The following is a 12,621-nucleotide window of genomic DNA, read 5'->3' on the forward strand; positions in this document are numbered from 1 at the left end:
TACTTAAATGTGACTCTGTGAAGCTCTATTATTCCTGGACAGAAGGAGTTTAATTGCTTTTGGTCTTACCTCATGGACACATTTCTTTCTTTGGAGGAACGTTCCCATGTTCCTTAACAGTCAATAGTGGGTTAACGGGAGCTTATGGAAGCTGGAAACTTCTATTCATTTTCAGTGATTCTCAATTACTATTTCCAATATGCAAAGTTTCCCTTTATGGAAGATCTTCTGTTGATAATTGTTACTTCTATTAGAATCACAGGAACTGACCTGGGTTTTGGGTTCTAAGTGAACACATTGTTTATATGACTTTCCAATCCCTTTGCCCTCCTTATCTCAGGAAAATCTGGTCCACCAGGTTATCCACATATTTCTAGCACTTCGAATTTCATTTCTGACTGTTTCACTGTACTTCTACTCTCAAGTCCAAGGATAAATATCTTTAATTCATTTAATTCTTTCAACTAGTATTTATTGAATGCCTACTATGGACAGAACATTGATTTATTTAAATCAAAGTATGTAATATATATGTTGGGAGTATGTTAAAGTTGCTACCTTCCTAGTTTGGAGAAAAAGGAACCCTCCTACACTGTTGATGAGAACGTAAATGGGGATGACCACTAACTATGGAGAACAGCATGGAGGTTCCCTAAAATAGAAATTATTCCTAAAAATAGAGTTACCATATGATCCAGCAATCCCATTCCTGGGCATATATCTGGAGAAAATTCTAATTCAAAAAGATACATGCACCCCAGTGTTCACAGCCTCACTATTTACATAGCTAAGACATTGAAGCAATCTAAGTGTCATCAATATATGAATGGATGAAGAACATGACATGATGGATCACAATGGGTATGTTACATATATTGGAATACTGTCGTTGTTGAGTCGCTAAGTCATGTCAGACTCTTTGTGATCCCATGACTGCAGCACACCAGGTCTCCCTGTCCTTGTAGTGAAAGACTACTCAGCTATAAAAGGAATGAAATCATGCCATCTGCAGCAACACAAATGCACACTCTTATCATATTAAGCGAAATGAGTCCGAAAGAAAAAGACCATATTATATCATTTTATGTGAAATCTAAAAAAATGATATAAATGAACTTATTTACAAAGCAGAAACAGACTCATAGACATAGAAAACAAACTCATGGTTACCAAAGAGGAAAGTGGGTGGGGGAGGGATAAAGTAAGAGTTTGGGATTAGCAAATACAAACTACTATGTATAAAATAAACAAACAGCAAGGTCTTACTCTATAGCACAGGGAACTATATTCCACATCTTGTAATAATTTATAATGGAAAAGAATCTGGAAAAGAATATATGTATATATTTATATATTCATTTATATCACTTTTAGATTCCATATATATATATATGTATTACACACACACACATACAGTTTCTGTGTTAGCATGCCAGAAACTAATACAACATTGTAAGTCAACTACACTTCTATGTAAAAAATTGTGTTCTTAGAGACAAGGGGAGGAAGCATTTGTAGAGGGAAAGAGTAATTGATATGACAAATACTGCTGATGAATCAAGAGGAGGACAGAAAATTGGCCATGACATTTACCACTTGGAAATTGTTGATTATCTTGACTCAGGCAATCTCAGTGAAGTGATGACATGGAAGTCTGACTTTAATGGTCAAAGAGAGAATGGAGGAGGGAAAAGGAACACAGAACCCACAGAACTATTTTGAGGAATTTTTCTGTAAAAGGGAACAAAGAAATAGAACAATAGCTGAAGGGAGGTGTGTTTTTAAACCAACTCCATGGAGGTGTGTATTTTATATACAGTATAATAAATGCTTACATTCTAGGTATACTCTTCTATGAGTTTTTGATATATGTACATTAACTAGTTACTACTACTACAGTGAACATATAGGACATTTGCGCCACCCTAGAAGGTTCCCTCACACCTCTTTTTTTTTTCTCACACTTCTTGCTATCAGTGCTTTCTCATCCTCAAACCCAGGCAACCACTGATCAGATTTCCAACATCACTGGTTTAACCAGTTCTAGACAATATCAGCTTCCCAGGTGGCACAGTGGTAAAGAACCTGGCTGCCAGTGCAGGAGACAGAAGAGACTTGGGTTCAATCCCTGGGTTGGGAAGATCCCCTGGAAAATCCCATGGACAGAGGAACCTGGTGGGCCACAGTCTATAGAGTTGGCTATGATTGAAGCGACTTAGCATGCAGCATGCAGACTTAATATCATGGAATCGTTTACAAATTGTGTACATTATGCAGAATTCAGTAAAACATTTTTGTATTATAAAAATGTGAAAAAATAATATCCAAGTGTATACCATAATGATTCTATATTTGCATATACTGCAAAATGATCACCACAATAAATCTAGTTAACATCTATCACTACACCCCATTATAAATTTTTTGTTTTCTTCTATATATACTATATTTACCTATACATTATAAGTATATATAGTGGCTCAGTTGGTAAATAATCCACCTGCAGTCCAGGAGACTGCTTGCAATGAAGGAGACCAGGTGCAATCCCTGGACTAGGAAGATCTCCTGGAGAAGGAAATGGCAACTCACTCTAATGGCAGAAAGAGAAGAGGAACTAAAGAGCCTCTTCATGAAGGTGAAAGAGGAGAGTGAAAAAGCTGGCTTCAACCTCAACATTCAGAAAACTAAGATCATGGCATCTGGTCCATCATATCATGGCGAATAAATAGGGAAACAATGGAAACTGTGACAGACTTTATTTTCTTGGGCTCCAAATCACTGCAGATGGTGACTGCAGCCGCGAAACTAAAAGATGCTTGCCCCTTGGAAGAAAAGCTACGACAAACCTAGACAGCATATTAAAAAGCAGGCACATTACTTTGCCAACAAAGGTCTGTATAGTCAAAGCTGTGGTTTTTCCAGTAGTCGTGTACGAATGTCAGAGCTGGAGCACAAAGAAGGCTGAGCACCAAAGAACTGATGCTTTCTAACTATGCTATGGAAGAAGACTCTTGAGAGTCCCTTGGACTGCAAGGAGATCAAACCAGTGTATCCTAAAGGAAATCAATCCTGAATATTCATTGGGAGGTCTGATGCTGAAGCTGAAACTCCAATGCTTTGGCCACCTGATGCGAAGAACTGACTCACTGGAAAATACCCTGATGCTGGGAAAGACTGAAGGCAGGAGGAGAAGGGGATGACAGAGGACAAGATGGTTGGATGGCATTACTAACTCAATGGACAAGAGTTTGAGCAAACTCCAGGTGATTGACAGGGAACCCTGGCGTGCTGCAGTTCATGGGATTGCAAAGAGTCAGATGCAGCTGAGCAACTGAACAATAACAACTCCCTAGTTCACACCTTGTCTTTTTCTCTTAGCAATGTACCTTGGAAATTATCTTACAGCAGTACACACAAAGACCTTCCTTTATTTTTTCCAGCTGTATATTATTGAACTGTGGGACAATACCGCAGTTTATTTAACTGATTTCCTAATGAAGGACTCTCGAAGGCCATTTTTCATATTCTGCTATTATAGACAATGCTACAAATAAATAAAACTATACCCATACCATTTCATATTATATACATCTGTATCAGAAGGACAAATTCCCAGAAGTGGAATTCCTGGGTTCAAGAGTAAATGAATTTGTAACTTTTGTAAATACTGACATGTGCTCAGTTGTGTTTGAGTCTTTGTGACCCCATGGACTGCAGCCCACCAGCCTCCTCTTTCCATGGGATTTTACAGGCAAGAATCCTGGAGTGGGTTTCCAGTTCCTCCTCCAGGGGATCTTCCTGACCCAGGGATCGAACCCACATCTCCTGCATTGGCAGGCGGGTTCTTTACCACTAGCACCACCTGCTAAGCCTATACTGTTCTCCATAGAAGTCGGACCATTGTCCACATCAAGTAGGACTATATCAGAGTGCCTGCTTCCCCACAGCCCCATCAACATTGTGCTGTCTAAACGGTGGATTTTTAAGTAGTTTGACGGGGAAAATGGTACGCAGGGTGATTTTAATTTGCAGGAAGATATAGCTTTTAGAAAAGAGTTGGGAAGTTGAAATGCTAGTCAAAATTCAAGGTAAATTTTAGTAAAAATGGATTCTTCAAAGCAGAACTCCCAAGTCTGAAGCTTTGCAACAGACTAACACATAACAAATGACTCTGGAACAAAACAAAAAATATTTTTCTGTAACTCAAGAGTTTTAGGCCAGGGAAGTTCAAGGAAATTTGGCAACTGCTGGGTAGTTGCTCAATCTTAATCCAGAAAGATCAAATGCTGCATTCCCGGAGACTGGCCTTGAGCTCTCCCACAGCCTTATTAACTGAATTCTATTTTTTGCTGAGTTTTAATACAGCCTGCATACAGTAACTCAAATTAATAACTGCATATTAATAACTCCAAAGGCAAAATAATACACATATAATGTCTTGAACAGATATCACAGAGCAAAACTGGTACAAACGATGCAGAATAGAACTGGAGAAAATCCCTTTTGATAGTAAGTCAATCTCTCCCTCTCCCTCCCTTTCTCTCTCTCTCTCTCTCTCTCTCTCACACACACACACACACAGACACACATGATCTCAGTGGAGGCAATTCTTTCAGAATCAATAAAACAGAAATGTATAGATTCTGTCTGTCTTTCCCCTAGACTCCAAGGGAGGAAAAGAATAAATGCATTTTGGGGGGGGGGTAGAATGTAATATACCCCTATCATATTATAGAATAAAATATACATTTCCGTTTGTATGTTAGGAAAACTAATGTACTGAAGGCCATCTAGTATCATTTTTTTGGTAACACTGCACACCTCATTTAAATATAAATTTTGCCTCAACTTATTCATCAAATAAAATAGTAATAATGCTGATAGCCACCTCATAGGATTTTTCATGAAGATTTAAAAAGTCAAACATGTAAAGCAAGTGCTGCACAGAGAAAGCATGCAATAAATATTAGCTCTTATATTATCAGTGGCGCTAGTGGTAAAGAACCTGCCTGCCAGTGCAGGAGATAAAAGGGACATGGGTTCCATCCCTGAGTCAGGAAGATCCTCCTCCAGAGTTGGGAAGATCTCCTAGAGGAGGAAATGGCAACTCACTCCAGTAATTCTTGCCTGGAAAATCCCATGGACAGAGGAACCTGGTAGGCTACTGTCCATGGGGTCACAAAGAGTCAGACACGACTGAGCGACTTCAATTCACTGAGGACTAAAGCCCAGGAGACACCCCTCAGAGAGCTCTGAGGAGCTGCTCCAGAGAGGGTAGGGGTGAGGAGGTCAGTAGATATGTGATTTTGGAGAAGGGTTACGTGCAGCCAAGCACACATCTTGGTAGAAGGTTACTGTAAGTCACGAGGCACGGGTCTCTCAGTTAATGATTTTGGTGCTTTTCTAAGTGTGGGAAGACGCAAGAATCTGGATTTATGAAATTTCCTCCCGAAAATATCCAACTATCTGAGGGCCTGTTTTGCAGTTTTCCCAGAGCACAAAGTGCCTCATCACTGATCTTCACCCTGAATTCTCTGTGTGTTGCAGGTCAGTGGGAGCAGTGGCCAATGACTGGATTCTTGTAGAGCTAGGTGGTGGGTGACATTCCTTAGTTGGCAACATCAAGGTAGCAATCTTTCGCAAGAACGTAGAACTGAACTCCATTTATTACATGTTTTGTGCTAAAAAAATTTGAATGAATCGTGCCATGAATAAACAAATAGTACTAAAACTACACGTTCCACTGGCTTGAACCACAGATGAGTTAGGCAGACTACATGCTAGTTTGCTGTTCTACAGCATTTGAGATGGCCTAGCCCGGGCCTGAGGCTGCAAGAAGACTTTTGAGGAACTGGCAAGAAAGTCAAATCACTGGTATTTCAGGGCAATGTTGAATCCATCTCTGTTGGAACATTTACATAAAGATGTATAAATGCACTGGGTGATTTTGTCATGCTTGTGAAATTGGACCTTTTGAAAACTCTTTTGGCAAGAAATAGTTTGGTCTATGTTTCAGACATTTAAAATATGGCATACACTAGGTTTATAAAATTCTAGAGTTGAAGGAATTTCAGACTATTTTGTCTGACAAAACTTAATGAAAATAAATCAACACTGTGCTGTTCATCTTTGACAATAGCAACACTGTGGATGAAGAGTACTGAGCTTTGTTACTGACTCACAGTGCCGCGTGGTCCTGCAAACCAGTGATGCCAACAGTGAAATATCAGGACTTGATATCTCAGGGATCATTAATGTAACATAAATTCATTTGGAAAACTTCTATCTTCTGATGTACTTATATTGTAGAACAAAGCTATGTAAATAACACATTTTAACTTATTTCAACTACTTTTTTCCTCTATGATATCACTTTTTTTGAAACGTGCTGACACTTTATTACCTAGTACATTGTCAAACGTTCTCTCTAAACTTATTAGAAAATTGGATTATTTAAGTACAGGTTACTAATGTATGAAATTTATGATATTCTTATGGATTGATCTATTCATTATTGAAAGAGATACATTAAAAAAAGTCTCTCAATATGATAGCATATTTGCCCATTTTCCATGAAATTCTGTCTAGTAAATATTATATATACACACATACACAAACACATAGGCCATGTCCTTAGAAATTTGTAGGTTTGGAATTACTAGATATTGCAAGTTTTTTATTTTTATTTTTAAAATTTTAAAAATTTATTCATTCTTTTATTTTTTAATTTAAATTTATTTATTTTAATTGGAGGCTAATTATTTACAATATGTTAATTTAAATGTTTAGCATTAGATAGTGGCTCCATTTATCCTTTATAATGCTTTTCCCCTTGAAAGTCCATTTAATCAAACAGCAATACAAAAAATTAACTTTCTTTGAATTGTTTTTACCTAGTATTTGTTTTTCTAACCTTTTAGCTTCAATCTTTTTGTCTTTATAATTTTGATGAGTATTTTCTAAATGTGGTAGTATAGAATTTTTGCTTCCTAAATAAAACTCTGCCTATTCATTGGTGTATTTAGTCCATTTGCTTTTGATATAGTGGAACTTACTTTCACTATTTCATTTTACTCTTAAAATATGTTTCTTTTAAATGTTTCTCCCCTCATTTTATTCTTTCTTTTGGAGCTTAAATGATCAGGATAGATGCTAAACTGCAAGGATAATGAAAAGAATTCAAGTAGGTTAAAGAGCATAAATACTGACTTCTCTCTCATGGGACATTTCAGAAGTGAGCCAAGATGGGGATGGGGTGGGGAGAGGCGCTGCCTCGCAGACGTAGGCAGGCAACTCCACTGCATGAGGTTCTTCAGGAGCTTAGGCTGGTAGGTTGGTTCTGACACTCGCTATCTTTCATGCTTTAATGAATCTCATGTGAGCACTCTGGTTGCTGCCATTTTCTAGCCTGTGGAAAAGGAAAATAGAGAATGCTTCCTTATAAAAAAAGATTATCTGGTTGCACACATCACTTCCACTTGTGCACAACTAGCAAAAACTATAATAAGGACACACCTAGCTAAAAAAGAAGCTGAGAAATGTGGCCTCTGGCCGCTAAGTCATGTGTTTAGCTAAAATTCAGAGTATTCTATTTCTAAAAGGAAGAAAGGGGCAAAGGATCTTGCCAATAACACTTCGGCTCATTACTGCTATATATGACATTTTGGTCCATTAATATAGATCTCTGTTTATCTTTGTCTTCTGATGAGATCATAATTATTGTTATTTAAATTTACCCATACAGTTGCTTCCCAGGTGGAGCAGTGGTAAAGAATCGGACTGCCAGTGCAGGAGACACAAGAGACTTGGTTTGATCCCTGGGTTGGGAAGATCCTCCTCCAGAGTTGGGAAGATCTCCTAGAGCAGAAAATGGCAACCCACTCCGTATTCTTGCCTGGAAAATTCCACAGACAGAGGAACCTGGGGGGCTACAGTGCATAGAGTCACAAAGAGTCGGACACAACTGAGCATGCATGATTCAGCTGCTAATTTTTTTGCTTATAATTTCTTCTTACTTCTTAGTCCTTCCTTTTGCATTCAGCTTTGCTATTCTAGAAGAACACTGTATTGTCTATTGTTGCATAACAAATTGCTCTAATATGTAATGAATTGAAATAGTGTTTATTATCTCATGGCTTCTGGATGTCAGAATCTGGTGTGGCTTTGCTGGGCCCATGGCTTCAGGGTCTCTCCCAGGCTGCAATCAATGGGGGATGTGATAATGTCAAGGTTCAACCGAGGAAGTATCTGTTTCCACCTCACTCAAATATTTGTTGACAGGATTCAGTTCTTTGAGAGTAGGCAACTGGACTGAGGTCTTGGTTCCTTGCTGGCTGTTTTCCAGAGGCAACTCTCTGTTCTTTGCCTAGTGAACCTCACAAACATGGCAGCTTCTTCATATCATGGAAGCCAGGAGTATAATAGAGGAAGAAAGTCAGCAAGACAGAAGTTACAGTCTTTCAGTAACCTAATACCAGAAGGGACATCCTATCACTTTTTCTGTATTTATTTGTTAGAAGCAAATCGCCTGGTCCAATCCCATGTTCCAGACGAGGGAATTAAACCTAGGCATGAACCCCGGTAGGTAGGGATCAGTGGGAGCCAGGTCGGAAGCTGCCTACTACAAACTTTCTCTTTGTGAGTTCTAGTGAGAGTCTGAGGGTGATAGCTCTTTTAATTTTTGTTGGCTTTAAAATGTCTCTATTTCAGTCTCATCTATTTCTTCTGGACTTCAAATAGAAGTATGTTAGGCCACCTGATCAGAGAAGGCAATGGCAACTCACTCCGGTACTCTTGCCTGGTAAATCCCATGGACGGAGGAGCCTGGTGGGCTGCAGTCCATGGGGTCGCTAAGAGTCGGACACAACTGAGCGACTTCACTTTCACTTTTCACTTTCATGCACTGGAGCACGAAATGGCAACCCACTCCAGTGTTCTTGCCTGGAGAATCCCAGGGACGGGGGAGCCTGGTGGGCTGCCGTCTATGGGGTCACACAGAGTTGGACACGACTGAAGCGACTTAGCAGCAGTAGCAGCAGCAACAGGCTACCTGATATTGTAACAGAGGCCAATGATGCCACGTTCTTTCTCTTTTCCCCCAGCCTTTTTCTTTTTAATCTTTGGATGCCATTTTGGAGAGTTTACATTGCTGTTTTCAGGCTCACTGATCTTTGCTTCTGCCATGCTATTAATTTCTAACCTTTGTACATTTAGACATCAAAACATACTTCCAAATGGCTGACTGTTAATGAATAAACAGAATAGAAATTTGAAAATACTTAAACAAAACAATAAAGTGTTCTGTTTCAAATTGTGGATGCAGCCAAACATAGAACCTGGGAAAATTTAAATAGAGAACCTTAAATACTTAAAAAAAAACAAAACTGAAAATTAATGAGCTATACATCTGGATGAAGAAGTTAGAAAAAGAACAACCAAGTGAATCTAAGGAATTTAGAGTAAAAGAAGTTGTTAATATAAATGAATAAATAAGATGAGAAAACAAAGATACAGCACAGACCAATGCCCAGAGTTATTATTTGAAAAGCTTAATAAGATCAACTTTTGACAAGATTATTTTAAAAAATAGGGAGATGAACCAGAAAAATAATATATGAAATATAATTGTCAGTATAGCTATAGACACATCAGAGATTTTTAAAAGATAAGTAACAGGAAATTTCTAATGTCAATAAGTACTGCAAATTAGGTAAAATACACCATTTGCTAGAAAATTATCACTTTCTAAACCAGCTTTTGAATAAATGGAAAATAAGAATAAACTTGTAAGTATGACAGATAAATAAAAGGAGGCAATCAAATATCTATTCTGCTTTTCCCATACAGGCTCTACTTCAGAATATCTGAATAGAAGATAAGGGCAAATCTCTCTTTGCAGAAGTAGCCTAGGCAATCAATGAAGAAGGATTGGCTGAATTAGAATACCTCATTTTGTATGCCCAAGTGAACTGTTCATCAGGACTGGCTAAGATCACAAAAAGAGACAACCAACTATAAACATTTGAGGATCATGTTTAAAAGTTTAGATGTACCTAGAAAGTAAACTTGAAGAATGGAACCTTAAACTGGGCATGCCACTTGGTCCAAGTTCCTATTGCACATAATGATTTAATTGCAAGCAATGACAGAGGGATTTATAGTGTTGTAAGGTTCACAAAAGTTGTTTATGTCAGAGAATGGTTCTTGCAAGGGCTGAACTGAGTCCTGGAGGCTGGTTACACTTCAGCCAGGTACAGGCAGAAGAGTACATAACATAATTCAGGGGAGAAAAGCATGAGGCAGGATGGATGGGTAATGGAAAGAACTTGAAGGACACTGTGGATCCAATTTAACAGTTTGTTTTATTCTGCTAATAAATGATGATTTTCACTTCAAGAGTGATGGAACAGCACATGATGATGGAACGTCATTCAAGGATTTCATACAGAAAGTGAAAATAAAGGAAACCTCATTTAAAATGGAGTCAGGGGACTTCCTTGGTGGTCCAGCGGTTAAGACTCAGTGCTCCCATTTCAGGGGGCCTGGGTTCAATCCCTCCCTTACCAGGGAACTAGATCCCACATGCCGCAGCTAAGACTTGGTGCAGCCAAATACACACATATTAAAAATAAATAAATAAATAAATAAATACAATGGAGTTGGGAAGTCCTGAAGGGGGAGCTCTCACACACTATCACTAACTGCCCCTTGCAGACTCCATCAGGAAGCTTTCTTTCACTCTCTAACAGGAAGCAGCTTACTTTACATACCCAAAGTAGGCTGTTGCCCAGCAACAACCCAGCCAATGAGAAACTACTACACTTCCGGTCAATGAAAAGCCATTACCACCCTGAACTTTCATTTGTTGTTGTTCAGTCGCTCATTTCAGTTCAGTTCAGTCGCTCAGTCGTGTCCTACTCTTTGTGACCCCATGAATCGCAGCACGCCAGGCCTCCCTGTCCCATAACCAATTCCCGGAGTTCACTCAGACTCACGTCCTTCTAGTTGGTGATGCCATCCAGCCATCTCATCCTCTGTCGTCCCCTTCTCCTCCTGCCCCCAATCCCTCCCAGCATCACAGTCTTTTCCAATGAGTCAACTCTTCCCATAAGGTGGCCAAAGTACTGGAGTTTCAGCTTTCTTTCCTTCCAAAGAAATCCCAGGGTTGATCACCTTCAGAATGGACTGGTTGGATCTCCTTGCAGTCCAAGGGACTCTCAAGAGTCTTCTCCAATACCACATTTCAAAAGCATCAATTCTTCAGCGCCTCAGCCTTCTTCACAGTCCAACTCTCACATCCATACATGACCACAGGAAAAACCATAGCCTTGACTAGACGGACCTTAGTCGGCAAAGTAATGTCTCTGCTTTTGAATATACTATCTAGGTTGGTCATAACTTTCCTTCCAAGGAGTAAGCGTCTTTTAATTTCATGGCTGCAGTCACCATATGAAGTAATTTTGGAGCCCCAAAATATAAAGTCTGACACTGTTTCTACTGTTTCCCCATCTATTTCCCATGAAGTGATGGGACCAGATGCCATGATCTTCGTTTTCTGAATGTTGAGCTTTAAGCCAACTTTTTCGCTCTCCTTTTTCACTTTCATCAAGAGGTTTTTTAGCTCCTCTTCACTTTCTGCCATAAGGGTGGTGTCATCTGCATATCTGAGGTTATTGATATTTCTCCTGGCAATCTTGATTCCAGCTTGTGCTTCTTCCAGTCCAGCGTTTCTCATGATGTACTCTGCATATAAGTTAAATAAGCAGGGTGGCAATATACAGGCTTGACGTACTCCTTTTCCTATATGTAACCAATCTGTTGTTCCATGTCCAGTTCTAACTGTTGCTTCCTGACCTGCATATAGGATTCTCAAGAGGCAGGTCAGGTGGTCTGATATTCCCATCTCTCTCAGAATTTTCCACAGTTTATTGTGATCCACACAGTCAAAGGCTTTGCATAGTCAATAAAGCAGAGATAGATGTTTTTCTGGAACTCTGTTGCTTTTTCCATGATCCAGCGGATGTTGGCAATTTGATCTCTGGTTCCTCTGCCTTTTCTAAAACCAGCTTGAACATCAGGGAGTTCACGGTTCACGTATTGCTGAAGCCTGGCTTGGAGAATTTTGAGCATTACTTTACTAGCAGGTGAGATGTGTGCAATTGTGCGGCAGTTTGAGCATTCTTTGGCATTGCCTTTCTTTGGGATTGGAATGAAAACTGACCTTTTCCAGTCCTGTGGTCCCTGCTGAGTTTTCCAAATTTGCTGGCATATTGAGTGCAGCACTTTCACAGCATCATCTTTCAGGATTTGAAACAGCTCAACTGGAATGCCATCACCTCCACTAGCTTTGTTTGTAGTGATGCTTTCTAAGGCCCACTTGACTTCACATTCCAAGATGTCTGGCTCTAGATTAGTGATCACATCATCATGATTATCTGGGTCGTAAAGATCTTTTTTGTACAGTTCTTCCGTGTATTCTTGCCACCTCTTCTTAATATCTTCTGCTTCTGTTAGGTCCATACCATTTGTGTCCTTTATCGAGCCCATCTTTGCATGAAATGTTCCCTTGGTATCTCTAATTTTCTTGAAGGGATCTCTAGTCTTTCCCATTCTGTTGTTTTC

The sequence above is a fragment of the Budorcas taxicolor genome, chromosome 15 (assembly GCF_023091745.1).
Source record: "Budorcas taxicolor isolate Tak-1 chromosome 15, Takin1.1, whole genome shotgun sequence".
In the NCBI taxonomy this organism is placed as follows: domain Eukaryota; kingdom Metazoa; phylum Chordata; class Mammalia; order Artiodactyla; family Bovidae; genus Budorcas; species Budorcas taxicolor.